At 38.7% G+C, this 16201-nt stretch overlaps 1 long non-coding RNA gene across 2 annotated transcripts; it reads left to right on the plus strand.

The window, feature by feature from the left end:
* Positions 1-1106: 1106 nt before the first annotated feature.
* On the plus strand, positions 1107-4290 carry LOC145657461 (uncharacterized). Of its 2 annotated transcripts, XR_014123139.1 has the most exons (3): positions 1107-2822; positions 3941-4010; positions 4163-4290. It is a non-coding gene; the product is annotated as an uncharacterized LOC145657461 (long non-coding RNA). The 2 variants fall into 2 exon arrangements; XR_014123138.1 differs by having other exon boundaries at positions 1107-4010.
* The last annotated feature ends 11911 nt before the right edge of the window (positions 4291-16201 follow it).

The raw sequence follows: 16201 nt of genomic DNA on the forward strand, positions 1-16201 counted from the left end.
GTAACAAAAAATGTAAACAAAACAAATGTATAAAAGTTCACAAATAAGAAATTAACTTGGTCGGCAATTCTCTCCTCAGAGTCAAGAAAGTGAATGTCGGAAACTATAGAAATACATAGAACAGAATTATTAAAAAAATGGATAACGGTTGATCCATGTCCATGTTCGTTCGCACGACTTGGCAAAGTTTTCAGATGTATCGCTTACAATTATGGCTGTGAACTAAAGGAGTGAAGTACTGAATATACGGCTTTAAGAAAAAATCGGTGGGGAAAGAGATGGTTTTCAGATAAAAGTTGTAAATTACGTCCCTCCCTCAAACACCTCTTTCAGTTGTGGAATGCACTGAAAGTGGTAAGAGTACAACGTGTGATAACGGACAAAAACCTTGTGTGATAAAACTTATAGAGATCAGAGAAAAAAATTAAAAAATGAAAACTTTGTGATGTTTTCTGAAAAGTTTGCTTATTGCCCTGTTTGAGTACATATGGCAGATAAGATGTGAAGAGGTGTTGGGGAGAAGTGTGTCTCTGTGTGTGTGTGTGTGTGTGTGATAGAGAGAGAGAGAATGAGAATCAATCAATCAATGACCTCTCACTGCAGAGTGTGTGTCAGAGAGGACACTGAACAGACAGAGAAAGTGGAGAAAAGCTGGTGTATGAGACTGAAAACTTAAATTTTCTTTAATCACATTATTTCATTATTAAATAATTATTTCAATGATTCCTACTCAAACATCGGGGGTACAACTAAACTTGAATGAGCGGGTATGAGGGTCTGGTTTTGTGGGAGGAGTTGCACGCTGCACAGGATTGGTCAGACCGGTTGGTTGGGTAGTAAGAAAAGGTGGCAAAATTTGATCTTTCTGGCCTAGTCCTGACTCTTGGAGGAGTTTGATTTTAGGCAGAAGGACACCTTATATCAATTTTGTCAGAAAGTTTTTACTGCATGGTAGTGGGGAGGACTTGTGAGGAGGTGTGACTTCTTAGAGAATCAGCCAATGGGAGAGAGTGGGATGGGTGAGTAAGTGGGTGAGTGAGAGAGAGAGAGACACACAACCGAGACCCATATGCGTGTTTGAGTATCAGTACATGACTGGCAGCGGAGCAGAGTGAACATTAAAGACTGGGTGGTACGTACTCATTTAAGACTCATAACTTTTATTCACTTTAATCACTTGATTATTTCTCAATTAAATAATTTTTTAAAAAGTCAATAAAACTATTTTGAAGTGTCACAGAACGCTCGTCTCCTGCGAGTCACGGGGTTTGGCCCACCTCATGACTTGGGATGATGTTTGTGGCCACGACTGCACACACCTGTACCTCGTCTTGTCTGTGTATTTAAACTCATGTCAAGCTGGCAGTGTGTTGGTCATTGTTAGTGTAGCATGTTTGTAACTATGTATTGAGGCTTGACTGTTTGTTTAATTATCATGTTAAATGTTAAAAATCATTAGCGTTTAGTGTGCTCATGTTCATTGTTTGTTTTCACGTGAGGGCCACATTTGTCCTTTATGTTGTGTTGGAATAAATGTTCGTCCATGTCGAGGAAGTCTGTGCATCCTGCTTCAAGCCCTTCGGCACTTAGGCTACCACGTTACAGAATGACCAACATACACAGGATGCAAGCTTCCGCGGCAAAAAACGGATTTCCTAGCAGGAGGTCTGTAGGCACCCCCACCCTGCATTGGGGAGAGGACAGCGACTGCTGTCCGGGTCTTCTCCGAAAGCGGATGGGAACACCCCCAGAAATTTCTTGGGGGAGGCCTGAGGCTGTTTAGCCTGGGCCAAGGAGGACCGAAGGGCACTGCAACGACCAGGAGGAGGGCGGAGCTGAAGCCCGAGTCCCACCACATGACTTGAGAGGATGTTTATGGCCACCGTTGTCAAGTTAATCAATCAAATCAGGCAATAAATCATTTTGACGGTTAGCAAATACTATCTCTCTCTTGAGATTACGCTGACCAAACATGCTGCAATGAACAGGTGATGTCTTTAGAATGTGCAAATTGTGGGGACATTCTCTTTCATGAATTATAATGTTTTATTTAAATACCTAAATTAGGTTATTACTTTTCTGTTATTATGCTTGCACTGTTAGATTTGTATATATCTATGGTAAACTGGACCTCAGTAACAGGCATGCTACAGCCCTAGCTACAAAATCCAGCTAATTTGCTGCTGTCAGATGAACTAATCTGGTCAATGATGGTCAAGATAGTTGAAAAGATGGACACCCAGGCAATAGATGTACCTTATGCAGTTAAACCAGCTGATTAAACTGGTAGACCAGCAAAGGCTATGTTTTGGTTCAAGTTTGATGGTTTAGCTATAATTTCCAACTGGACAGTGGGTCCAGCAGCATAAACAACTTGACCAAGCTATTCAAGCAGTATAATCAGCAGGGTCATACTGGTCAAATCTGATTATACTGGTCGACCAGTTTGGTTATTGCTCATGCTGGTCAACTATCTTGTTCTTATCTTATCTGAAGTGTGATGCTTATAGCTACATGCATACAAAATGTGATTTCAAATAAATAACAATCTAATTGTAAGTATTTTGGATTTTAATCATCATTTTTAAGGCTGCCTACAGCCTAGCATAAATAAATATGCACGAATAGGTCGGTCTTTCATTCTGTATCACGTATATCATAATAAAACCATGGTAACCAAAAAACGTACTTTTCACTTCCAAAAGACTTGGCGCTGATCTCAGAAGTCCATCTCCTCCCCGTGTCCTCTGCAAACAGCCATTCTGTTGTTGTGGCAAACTTCCATTGTGTTGTGACTGGATTTGCAGCATTTCTGAAGTTGTGTAAGTTTTCTGAATTTGCACCGGGTTGTGTTGTCATTTTGATGAATGTGCTTTATGTATTTGCAGGGCGATGGGTCTTCCTGGCAACTGTAGTGGGTGTGGAGTGTGAATCAAGCTCCAACTTTGATATAAATAATTGTTTTTTCTCTCTTGGGCTTTATGTATATTCTTTAGAAAGGCTCTTCTTTTGCTACGTTTTCAATTAAGCGCACATAATTAACCACAAATGCATTTCCGTAGCGATGACTCCTTGGAAATGTAAAGGAAGTCCAATGGAAACGCATGCTTTATCCTATTTTATATAAAGAAGAATTGATTTGCAGATCGATGCCTGCTGTGTTTTCCAGTTTTATCTCATGGGCTCCATTGGTCAATGCAGGAACATGGTTGAATATTTTCATGAATGGTTGGCATATACGTGAATGCTTGATTTATGCCTAGCATAAGCTACATGACAATTTTAAAGCTACATTTACCAAAGACTGTACTGTTTTCCCCAACTAATGCATATATGTAGTTCTATCTAACAAGTATTTCATAGATATAAAGAATAACAGCAAAACCTAGCGGAACCTACACCTAGGAGATTGGCACGAGAGAAGTGTGGTGGAAATTCAATGAAACGGGGAGTCAGATGTGGATAATAAGTAAAAAAGGTTTTTAATAGAAAAGAAAGATTCCACAGAGTGTGGGGCTCACTACCAAGAGAAGCCCCGAGTCATACAGAGCATTGCTTGATATACAATTCTAACTGTATGCCTTGACCAATCACAGACTTCCTGCCTCTTGTTGCTATGGCTCATATACCATTCAGCTTTAAGCGTTGCTTATCTCTTTCAGGCCGGCGGGTAAGAATCTTGCTTGACTGTCATCCCTTAATTGCAGGCAATAAAGCAATGGCAGGCAATAAAGCAATTGCAGGCAATAAAACGAGAGACATCTTCCTGCTTATCTGATCTACGGTCTCACTCCCTTAAAGTTCTTTGCTTACATAAACATTTTTCCTAGGGAACAGGATACTGCTGAATGTATGTGAATCACTGAAGCACATAGTATTTCCTTTACAGAAGTGAAAGACCTCACATTATTCTTAAGTCCTATTCTTTCGGGATTTACAGAGGAGTCACAGGTGAACAGCCTCCAACAGAAAACATGACATTCATCCTGCTGGAAAGAACAAACACAAAGGTGCTTGACATGAGAAGAAGTGATTTGAAATTCTCACAAACTGCTTTTAAACTTGTTATATGTGCATCATGTTCAGATGGTAACACTTCAAGTTTGCTGTATATAACCTTTTGTCTTTTTTCTTTTTCTTTTCTTTTATTCTCTTCCCTTAGATGTAGAGTTTTGCTGATGCTACATTACGGGCTGATTAAGGAGGTGTTGTCCTTCACAGTCAAACATTTCATCATACTAATCTTGGGTGCTGTGTGTGCTTTGTGTTGAGCAAATCTTGGCTGGCCACTGGAGTTGTGTACAGGGCAGGAGATTGAGCTTGATCCCAGTGATGAGTCCCTGTCGGGCCTGCGGGGCTACCTGTAACCCTGGCCCTCATCTATCACATTGCATGCTGCAGTCATTTATTATAGAGAGAAATGTGAACTAAGGTCGACAATGGCACTTACACAAAATTGCTACATCGAATAAACTTTAGACTGTATGTGTGTGTGTGTATGTGTGTATGACTTTGTGCATGGCACCTACTCCCCTGGATGGGTTTCATGTGGCCCGGTGCAGCACCTAATGATGGCAGATGTGCAATGAAAGTGAAAGTTTGGATTGATGTGACCCGTCGGAGAGAGTCAGTCAGCCAACCTCACACTCCAACGTCACATGAGAAACAGGAGGCCAAATTAACCCACTAGGCTTAGTGCACCTAATGGTACTGTTCACTTATGCATACTGTCAAGGCCACAACACAGAGCATGGTAAACCTGGACTTCAGGTGACACTGTTTGGATGTTGTGCTTACTAATCCTAGCTGCAACAGTTATTTAGGTCATTATATCAGGTGATATAATCAGGTGATTACTGTCGGCCAAACAGTACTAATCCAAATTCTACCAATGCCAAAAGAAGATGACCTTAAGTTGACTTGAGTAGTGAAGAGCAAATGAATCGAGTTTAGACAGACTAACAAACTGGGTATCTGACAAACATAAAATAAGATGTTATTCTAAGTACAAAATTCTTCAATTTCACCTGAGCACATTTATAAATACAAAGGAGTTCTTACAAACAATATAAAGCACACTACTCATTTTTCATATATTATCTGGCTTCTCCTACTACTAATTCAGAAGCACTTTGCTTACACAGCTGATGAAATACCTCAAAAACATTTCATTACTCAAAGACAAAACATTAGAGAATATTCAAAGAAAACAGATAATGGTTCAAGGCAGATATGACTATGCAATATTTCAAACATGTATGTGCAAATGATTTATTTCAAAGCTTAAGGTTTTGATCACAGATTCAAAATCAGGAGTGAAAGAAATTAGAGAAAATGTTTGTTTGAGGATATGCTATTTAATTTGGGAAATTCATTGTATGGAAACATTCTGGAAATTAATGTATAGTCTATCCTGTCCTCATCTTGGTCAAGGCTGGTCAAGCTGCTTCAAGCCTGAGTGGAATCTTGATCCGCATCTGAGTATTTTTCTGCACTTGGACTGAAATAGTTTACTCAAAGTGCTGAACCCTTTGGATGGATTGGAAAAGTGCTGCTCATGGCTTGAGGGCTTGTAATCCGCAGCGTGAGGGTCTCCAAGCATCTCTCTCACCTTGGGTGAGGCACCCTTGTGTAAGTAGTGATAGGGCTTTTTGCCACTGTTGTCACGTATGTTGCAGTTGGCACCATGATCACGCACCAGAACACTCAGGACTGATTCGTGGCTGTGAATAGCAGCGATGTGTAGTGGGATGTAGCCGTCGTAGCTCTTGGTGTTAACGTCAACCCCTGGCCCACCTTGCTGTGAAAGAAGAAGGATCTTGCGCACCATTTCACTGTTTCCTTGTTTAGCAGCCCAGTGAAGTACTGTGAAGCCAGAAATGAAGTTTCTCTTCTCTGCCAGCTTGATGTCCTGGAGCAGAAGTTGACAGATTTGATCCTGCTGTCCTGCAGCACACTTCACAAGCCACTCATGTTCTCTTGGCCCTAGAGGGAAGATGACTGACTGCTTTGTATCCACACCTGGTTTGGTGTCTTTGTTGACCCTTTTCAGGGCTGGTGAAGCAGGTGCCACAGAGTGCCTCTACTTGGTCCTGGCTGATCTGTGCAGGTCATATCCATCAGTCACTTCACTCAGACATGCTGCCACAGTCCGTTCATGGGCCATCTTTAAATCTGCCAGAGCAAGTATCATTATTTCTGGATATATATAGAACACATATTGTATGTACTACATACAGCCTGACAAGAGCCTAAAATCTTGTAATAGATTAATAATGCACTTATAGTGCACTAAGTGGTGTTGCATATTTTAAATGAGAGTTTTAGTCACTGCTGATCAGAGGATAAAAGCATTTTCAATAAGTCCGTTTTTGTCCCTTATTGTAAAGATTATTTAGTTTACTGTGTTTTTTTATACATGAGATTTAAATTAATCCTTTTAGAAAGGCAAGCCCAAAAAGCAGAAAAAAATAATCAAATATCCATACCAACTGTAGGACGTTTTTTCCACTCTATCTTCAATTTTTTTAGATTCCACTTCTGCTTTACTTTTTTTGTTTTCTTTATTAGATCTCTCCTGGATTCCACCTCCTTTGTGTCTATATATTGATTCTCGATGCCTCCAGCACACCAGCTCCAGAAATGCCTCATTGTTTGATCTGTCCTCTTCAGTGTCTTTCCACAGACTGATCTGTAAAGGTGTTCATGGGATTCCCCTCATGTGTGACATTATGACACGGGACATATGGGGTTCTAAAGTTCCAAGGGTGTAGATGAGTTGTTTTTCTTTGAATTTCCTAATTTAATTGCTGCCATAGCAACAACTGACAATGCAAACAGATATGTCATTAATGCAGCGACTCTAACAGGTTCCTCAGTCTGGATTGATTAACCATGTATGGCTCACCACCAGAGACTGTGATACATATAACATTCCAAAGTGTACTTAATTCTGAGCAAAATCTAACTAGCCTCATTACTGCTGAACTATGAGGGCCCGTTTAAAGAGAAATCAGGGAAACTGTACTTGCACATACATATGAAACATTTTCCCATAAATAGCCTACTACTTACATTTGTGCATAATAATTTAAACTTGCATATACATGCACTTGCACATTCAATCATTGATGCGTAAACACAGAGTTGCACTATGCTTGTGTGTGTATGAGTGTGGCTGCTGTCACAGAACGTTCGCCTCCCGCGAGTCACAGGGTTTGGCCCGCCACGTGACTTGGGAGTATATGTTTATGGCCATGCCTGCACACACCTGTACCTCATCTTGTTTGTGTATTTAAACCCTTGTTAGTGTGTACAGTATTGTTGATTATTGTTGGTGTAGCCTGTGGATGTCAAGATTAGTCTCGTTATTGTTAAACGTATTCATGTTCATGTTATATGTGAGTGCCGTTATGTTGTATGTAATAAATGTTCGTCCATGTCGATTGAGTCTGTGCATCCTGCCCCCCCCCTCCTCGGTACTCAGGCCACCTCGTTACAGCTGCGTGTGTAAAACAATTTTCAGGGTGCCGGAAGTCATTTCATTGTAACAGCAAGGCAGATATTTAACATGTGTACAGTGTGCATAATAGACAGAGGAAGACTGTTGAACTATTAATATTAGGTCAGTTATGACATTTGTGTAATACGTAGTGCTTTCTATCTATAAAGTAATGCTTCTCTTAATGACAAATGTAACTGTTTTCCCATATATAATTGTGTGCTTTATATTGTTTGTAAGAACTTTTCTTCTCATTTAGAAATATGTGGACTAAGTGATCAGTTTGTCTTATTATTTAATATGCTCAGTCTCACTATTGTTGGCAGATTTCATCACATTATTACAAATGTGGATACGTTATCTTATAATTATAAGCAGTGTGAGATGTGAAGCTAAGTGAATTACATGTGCAGAATTTCTAACAATAGCCTGTTTTGTATAGGCCAGCTAGCTGACCACTCAGTAAAATTAAATGTGATTGCTGAGCTTGTTGCAGGTGAGTCAATTTAATTTGATTTCATTGTGTTTAATTTTTAACTCAGATGCATTAATCTGAACATTTTGTGTTCTAGCTGCAAGCAAATGCTGATTTAAGCTGTTTTATAGTTAGCTTGAAATAATTGAGCTTCATCGCTGGGTGCTGTTCATTTTTTTTTTTTTCTATTATTGATCAGGAAAAAAAACTACAATGGATGAGATGGACGTTTTCTATGTATGATATGGAATTTGAGTATATGAGTGAATGTTACTCTGTAAATGTATAAGAATATGCAGATAAGATTATTATGAGATTATTATTTATAATCAAATGACTACACTATATGACAACAGCTTCCTTTAATTTATATATTTTATTATATTGTTATTATGAAAGAAGTTGTAACATTTACTGGGAGGTGCATGGCAGAGCAAGACATACCTCCTGTGGGCTTGCTAGCTGAGCCCTCAGTGAAATTAAATGTGGTTGCTGAACTTGTTATAGTGTGGAAAATAAAAGGAAACCCCTTTTATCCACAACCTGGTGTGCTTCATTGAGTGGGACGGAACACAGAGGTCCCACTAGCTACTATTTTACATTCCCATTCAACCTAATGACATTCTATATAATAGAACTCTAGTTTTGAGCGAAATACCTACAATTAGATGATTTATTTCAGATCACATACTTTCAAATAAAACGATAAAGGATTCTGGCACTTATTTTTCTAATGACTGTGAGACATTCTAGATACCACAGCATAAGCAGACGGACAAACTGATTATGGCACATGCTCTTGACCAACACAAACCTGACATATGATAATTTACATAGTACTAGTTTCTACTTGAAATGTGTTACAAAGACACCTGTTGTTCTTATTAATTTGCTGCTATTCCGATATGCCTCTACCTTTATTTCCTTGTGTTTGCACTGACTGGGTCTATGAAAGCAGGGAGCAGGCGTGTGTGTCTGTCAAGGCCGTGTGTGTTTGGAAGCGCTCTCAATGTCCGGTTAACTGTAGAGATATTCAAGCCTGGTAAATTGTTGTCATATATTCAAGCTTCAGTGTTAGACAGCAAACATTCAATTGGCCGAGGTTGTCCTGCAAATTAGAAATGTTTAGGTTTACATGACCTCATATGCAATCACAGCTTTATCAAATGAAAATTGAAACAGAAAGAAAAAATGATGCATTTGGATAGCAAGTCCACATGTGAAGTACAGACTGCATGGATGAGTAAGTCCAAACTGTTGGCACGCATTCTGCTAAAGGCAGTGCGTGCAGGAAAACTGCTATTAGCACGTCCATCGTTTTTGAGGTGATTAACATTGCTTTTCTAAGACAGACATCTGTTTTTGACATCTTTTACTTTTACATCCTATAAATGGTGACTGCTCCATATTATGTGCGATTATTTAAATCTGGATCTTAAAAACATTTTTCTTTGTGCAGGTTTTGATTAAGGATTACAGGTACATCATCATTTTGTCTTGGCTGCTCATCCATCAGATAAAAATAAATAGCCCATCAAATAAATAGCAAATACCCGGTGTTGTGCAGTGAGCCCAGTCAGCCAAACCCTCTTTGTGAAACAGAAAACCTCAGCATCAACACTATTAATAATATATTAAAGTAGCTTAATAAGCACTGCTCAAAATGATATTCCTATGTAGTGTTTCTCAGAGGTTTATCATACAGCTTGACTGCCAGCTACAACAGGACTTACCACTAGTGCAATATTCCACATATGCAGACCAAGGGGATCTCCAGTGCTGAAAAATCACACTGAAAAAAACAGCGGTGGCACTTGGCTATCAGATCAAATTTGAAAAAACTCTGCTGTGGCAGTTTTTAAAAATATATTTATATTGAAGTCCTACTTTTAATGGGGTTTAAATGCTCACTCATACAGAGAACGTATGATTACTATATCTATGACTTTTCCCATAATGCCAAATCACTTCCACTACCACCAAAGAGTGACAGCCTTTGACTTTCACAACTGCAAGATTGGGCAATTTCTACTGTACTATTATTTATTTATTTATTTATTTATTTGTTCTGAAATCAGTATTAAAGTACTAATGTGGTTAATGGGGCTTAGAGACAGTTATTACTTACTATTACTTACTTATCTATTACTTACTTATTTTCTTATTGTATTGTGGTCATTTACATAACGATCTGTAGGTCTATGCAGTCTTTAAAATCAGCTTTGGAGATCAAGTGTGCAACCATGGCACTGAAGGTTTCTGTTGCTTCCAGAGGATGCAAGGCACTGACCCTGGTTTATTTCACATGCACAGGTGCAGGAGCTGAGATACAAGACAAATAAAACAAATCTGAACAGGACTATTGCCTAAAATGACTGACTGACTGTTTTTTCACTACTTATGAAATATAAGGTTAATTTAGGAGTTTTATATGTAATCTCTTTCGTACATTCATTGCTGCAGTTTTTGCAGACTCCATTCTCAAATATCCTTAGGGCTGCCATCGTTTAATACATTTTCTAGTTTATCTGATGAAATGCTATATGATACACAGAACCAAATAACTCAATTAACTCAATACTCTAGTATTCTAGGGTGAAGTAAATGTCAAAAGAAGTCATTTTTTTAACCCATTGATCCTATGCTCACCTGTCTGTTGTCCCACCTGGTCAAGCCCACAGTTCCTTCTCCCTATTAACAACAGAGAGAAATAAACCTTCACAACTGATGTGTCTTTGGCTCCAGGGGGAGTAGAGGCAGCCTGGCCAGCCTGGCACTTGTCCTGCCTCTTGGTTTTTTCCTCAGTCTTCCACACCTGGGGCACACGGTTGCGCTGCGGCATCAGGGAGGGGGCAGGCAGAGCTGGGCATGCAGCTCTGCTCTCTACCTTATGTAAGGTCACCCTCCTGATGAGCAGCGGATTGTGGCAGCTGAGGTCTTGCTGGTGCCGGGAAGCTTCGACCTTGGAGTCATACTGGCGGTCTGACGTTAGGCTCTCCAGGTCCTGGTAGAGGACCTCACCCACTTCTGGCCTGGTGTAAAATGTGGAGTTCACCTCACTGTCCTTGTCCTGCACCTTTCCTGGGACTTCCTTGACATGTTTGTGGGGGAAGTAGTTAATAAAATACCTGACTGAGTCTTGAACCTTTACAGAAAGGTTATTCTAGTGTGCGAGCTTTATTGGAAAAGGCTCTGCCGCCTGTGGTAGATTTTCTTATTCTTGGTATTAGTAAAGAGCCTGCACCTTTTGATCTAAGCAGATATGGATCGTAATGCACTAGGAGTTCTCTAGGTACTGTGTGGCATAACCATTCAGTGCTTTGTAGTTCATTACAAGTGTTTTATAATCAACATGAAGTTTTACTGGGAGCCAATATAAAGTAGCAAAGATAGGAGTGATGTGATCAAATTTTCTAGTTCTAGTAAGAACTCTGGCTGCTGCATTTTGAACTAGCTGAAGCTTGTTTAGGCACTTAACGGTACAGACAGATAGTAAACCATTACAGTAGTCTAATCTGGAAGTGGTAAATGCATGGACTAGTTTTTGTGCATCTTGTGAGGAGAGCATGTTCCTAATCTTTGACATGTTCCTGAGGTGGAGAAAGGCGGTCCTGGAAATATTATTTACATGAGCTTCGAACGAGAGACTGGGATCCATAACTTTAAGATCTTTAACAGAGAAGATGTGATTGGGAGATCATTGAGGTTCACTGAGTAATTAGAGAGCAAGGACCTAGCTGTCTCTGGGCCTAATAAATGCACCTCTGTTTTGTCAGGATTAAGTAAGAGAAAGTGCCTCAACATCCTGCGTCTGATATCTTTTATGCATATGTGATTCAATTTTGGCTCCACAGGAAGGCATTCAGTCAAATAATAGAGAATCTACCCTCCACTATAGCTAACTAGCTAACACAATTACAATAAATAATAATAACAAATAATCGAGAATCTACCACCTGCTATGGCTATCTAGCTAACAAAATAAAAATAAATAATGATAACAAATAACAGAGAATCTACCGCCCACTATAGCTAGCTAGCTAACAAAATGACAATAAATAATAATAACAAATAACAGAGAATCTACCGCCCGCTATAGCTAGCTAGCTAACAAAGTGCAGATAGCCAGCACAGCATTGTTCCAAAGCTTCTCCGCATCAACAACAAATAATTATCTAACCGACTTATTTTGCACAGCGAAATAGATTAATTAAAAGACGCAGTCTTTGAACAAAAGTAATGTGCGTGCAGAGGCAGATGAAAAGGCGATAGCTGTCCAGGATGGGGTTTGACAGTTGCCAAAAACTCCTCCTTTTGCGTCGCATTTGGTTGTTTCTAAATGATCAGACTGGCACGACATTAACGCGCTTAATCTAATAATGCTCGCTCCCTAACGGTGGAGTATAAAGGAACTGCACATGGAAAGGTTTACAGAATCTACACTAATTTTTGTTTCTTGTATGGGCAGGAATATTTTGAATTTCAAAGTAACTGCATTATGACTCTGTTTACTTTATAGAACATTCGGTATGGGTGGTAGCCAAATTACACGTCAAAATGTATTGGATTAAATATTTATGATGAAGGATTTAAAATGTATACAATCTGAACACATTTAGTGCAGTACTTTTTAGTGCACGTACCTTTCACTGTAGCTTTCAGCTTGGTTTGTTATCGATAAAGCCACCGACAAGAATGAAGATTGTTTAGTGTTTTGGTTTAAATGCTTAGCACATATCATATTGTTGCGTGACTTAGTTTACTACGTAATAATGATCAATTACACAAAAACTCGGTATCTCAGGCAACTTTAGAACCTTTGAGAGTGCATACAAGAATTGAATAAATGAAATATACGAGGTTTTATTTCTCTTGAATAATTTCTGTTAAAATAGGATGTAACATTATGAGTGGAATTATAAACAAAACAAAAGAAAAAAACAATGTTTACACAGCCTGTTGTTGGCCTACCCGACTCGGAAGAAAGATCAGAAACACCAGTTAGAGCTATGTGGAAGAGACTATTCTTTGCACTTTCAGCAATCTTAGATGGCAAAGATTTTTATTAAGTACTCCATTACCTTAGGTTAACTTAAATTCATTTGAAATTAATCTCACAGATGTCATTTTACCTGTCGCTCATCCGTAGATAGAAAATTGCAACATTTATGCATTTATACAATAATAGTATTTTGCTATTAAAATGAAATTATGCCATCATTGTTAGTCATAGCGTTTTGTTTGAGTTTTAGATTTTGTTCTTGACCGCAGGGATTCATCTTCAGGCCAAAGGTGAAAGTACGTTTTGACTCAGTGAGTGTGCACACATGTGTCTGTCCGTGTTATTGAATGTGTCTCTGTGGGAGTCCAGGTTGTGGCGCATATTTATGTTATCGCGTCCGTGAACCAGCAGTAAACACTGAGCTACTGCTCAAACTGAAGCTGCGGTTGGGACACCTGTCCCTGACTGATCAATTTTACTAGAAAGACCCATTTGTCCAGTAAGCAGGGCATGCTAGAGAGAGAGAAGGGTAAGAGGAAGTGCAGGTTTTTCTTTTTTTTCTAACAGTGGTGGTGTTGTTGGTGGTGGGGGGTGTAGTTGGTGCACATATGAGTTAAATAGATGTTACTTATACTGTATATGAATAAAAATATGCTGTAAAAATGTTCCAGTGTGTAAAACCTTAACGATGTTGCTGAAATAAGCAAACTTCTTAAAACAGGACAGCCTGGACACTGAAGAAGGAACCACACACAAAATAAACATTAATGTGCAATTTGTTATATGATATACTGGAAGAACACTTTGAAAGCCAATACTGTGCAGTTAGAGAAGCTGACCAAGTGCAAGGAAGACCTGGTTAACTGTAAAGATATTCAAGCCTGGTTAACTGTTGTCAGATATTCGCTCAGCAAACATTCCATCGGCCAAGATTGTGCTGGAAATGACTAATTTTGTTGGCTTACATTACCTCATATGCAATCACAGCTTTATCGAATGAAAATGGAAAAAAGAAAGAAAAAAATGATGCATTTGGATAGCAAGTCCACATGTGAAGTACAGACTGCATGGATGAGTAACTCCAAACTGTTGGCACGCATTCTGCTAAAGGCAGTGCATGCAGGAAAACTGCTATTAGCACGTCCATCATTTTTGAGGTGATTAACATTGCTTTTCTAAGACAGACATCTGTTTTTGACATCTTTTACTTTTACATCCAATAAATGGGGACTGCTCCATATTCTGTGTGATTTTCACAGTTTTCACTAAACCCACTTTCTGAAACAGGCCCCTGGGTGTACATTTTTAAATCTAAATGTGCACTGACCTTTTCTGGCCAACACTGTGGATGTTTACTCACTGCGCTTAATAACAGACATGATCAGTCCAAACGCAGTCAGGTCAGTGTGTCTCTGAGTATGAACAGAAATTGTCATTCAGTTCCAGTCTGCAGCTGAAAGAGTCTGACAGTGGCGTTTACATCATATGGGACATCAGGAATAAGGAGATTGTATTCACCTTTAGGGTCACCGTAGAAGGTAAGACTTTAACCTGCCTGAGCACAGTCATGTTCAGGATACTCTCAGGTAACCTCATGTGTAAATCAAATAGCAAGATTTTATTTTCTTTATGTTTCTATCTGTATGATTTTTGGTTGCTTATAAGTCTGCTGTCGTTTTAGGAAAGAACACAGACACCGACATGACTTTGGCTCCAGTAAAAGGTGAGTATTTATTATAATCTGCTGTTTTGTATTTTCATTAGTTTGAACTGTATACTTCAGTATTAAGACAATCAAAATATAGTGAAACTCACTGTTTTGAATAATAAATGCATTTACTGACCAGTAATATGAACCGTTCCTATTGTTTTAAGTAACTTAATAAATAGAAAATACATCACCTGTGTGTGGTCCATCTACACTGATTGTACATTGTACAGTAGAACGTCTCCTACATGAAGTTCTACTGGAGGGGATCCTGCACATCAGAGTAGACTCTTCCTCCTCCTCCTCCTCCCTCTTCCTCTTCTTCTTATTAGTTACATAATAATATATACATTTATATATATTTCTCAGACTCAAGGATGCTTTATGGATAGATATCAGCTTTTACAAACACACACACACACTAATTAGGTGATAAAATAATCAATCCCACTTTTATCACTAATGCAAACAGTATTTACATATTTCCATATCAACATTTCTTTCTTAAAATGATCAAAAGTGCCTTTGTAACAACTATTGAAGGGAACATGACACCTTGGTCTGTGTAAAACAGATTTTTTTTTTATGGAGTAGAAATAAATATAGAAAAGGGGCAATCATCTCTTAGGTTTCAACTTGGACACATACATTCTCTAAGTCTTGCTTTCTGGGGAGGATTAGTACCATCACCTGTGAGCTGTGTCACAGCAGGATGTTTATTTAAAAAACAAAACACCCAACTTTTTGGGTAATGTTATCAGCCAGCAATTCATTATGATGAACTTCTAATCACTGAATGTTTTACCACTGTTGTCTTACCTTTGTTTCCAAATACAGTATATTTTAATTATGATCAGACAAAGCTAGAGAGGTTTTGTAAAATATTTACAGGCAGGTGTATTTTTGCACTGAAAATGTATTACATTCCATTTATAAGCACTGATGGAAGAATGTCAGATTTTCTTCTTGTAGAGCCCCCTACCTCTTAACTACTGCCTTGTAGGTAAGGTGAGTTCGTTTTCATCTGCACAACTATTTATAATGATTATGAAGGCTAGGTTCTCTTGTGTACTCAGGATAATGTGTTTCTACTATTGTCCACTAGTGATTAGATGAACTATCTAATTATTTTCTCATTTTCCCTCACACTCCAAACTTTAGTAAAACTCTCCCCTGAAAACATTAAATAGACTAGCTGTCCCATGCAATGAAATCAAAAGGGAAAGGGATTAGTACTTTTTTCACCAATGAACTTATTTACTGCATAAACCACACATATTCTTTAGTATAAAGGCATTCGTGAGAACTCACATTTCAACAGCACTGTTCAGCACTGGCTAAGGTGGCTAACCCACTACACTACTGTTATGTAAAGCATTAACCCTGTTGTGTAACATTATTCTAAAAGCGCCATCACCAGCAGATGCAGGTGGAGAACAAGAATGTTATTATATTACAGTAACTCAACAATAAGACCAGAATAGATTCAATTCTGTAGGTACCAAATATGAACAA

This window comes from Electrophorus electricus, chromosome 1 (assembly GCF_041902795.1).
Source record: "Electrophorus electricus isolate QZ-2024a chromosome 1, ASM4190279v1, whole genome shotgun sequence".
Lineage (NCBI taxonomy): Eukaryota > Metazoa > Chordata > Actinopteri > Gymnotiformes > Gymnotidae > Electrophorus > Electrophorus electricus.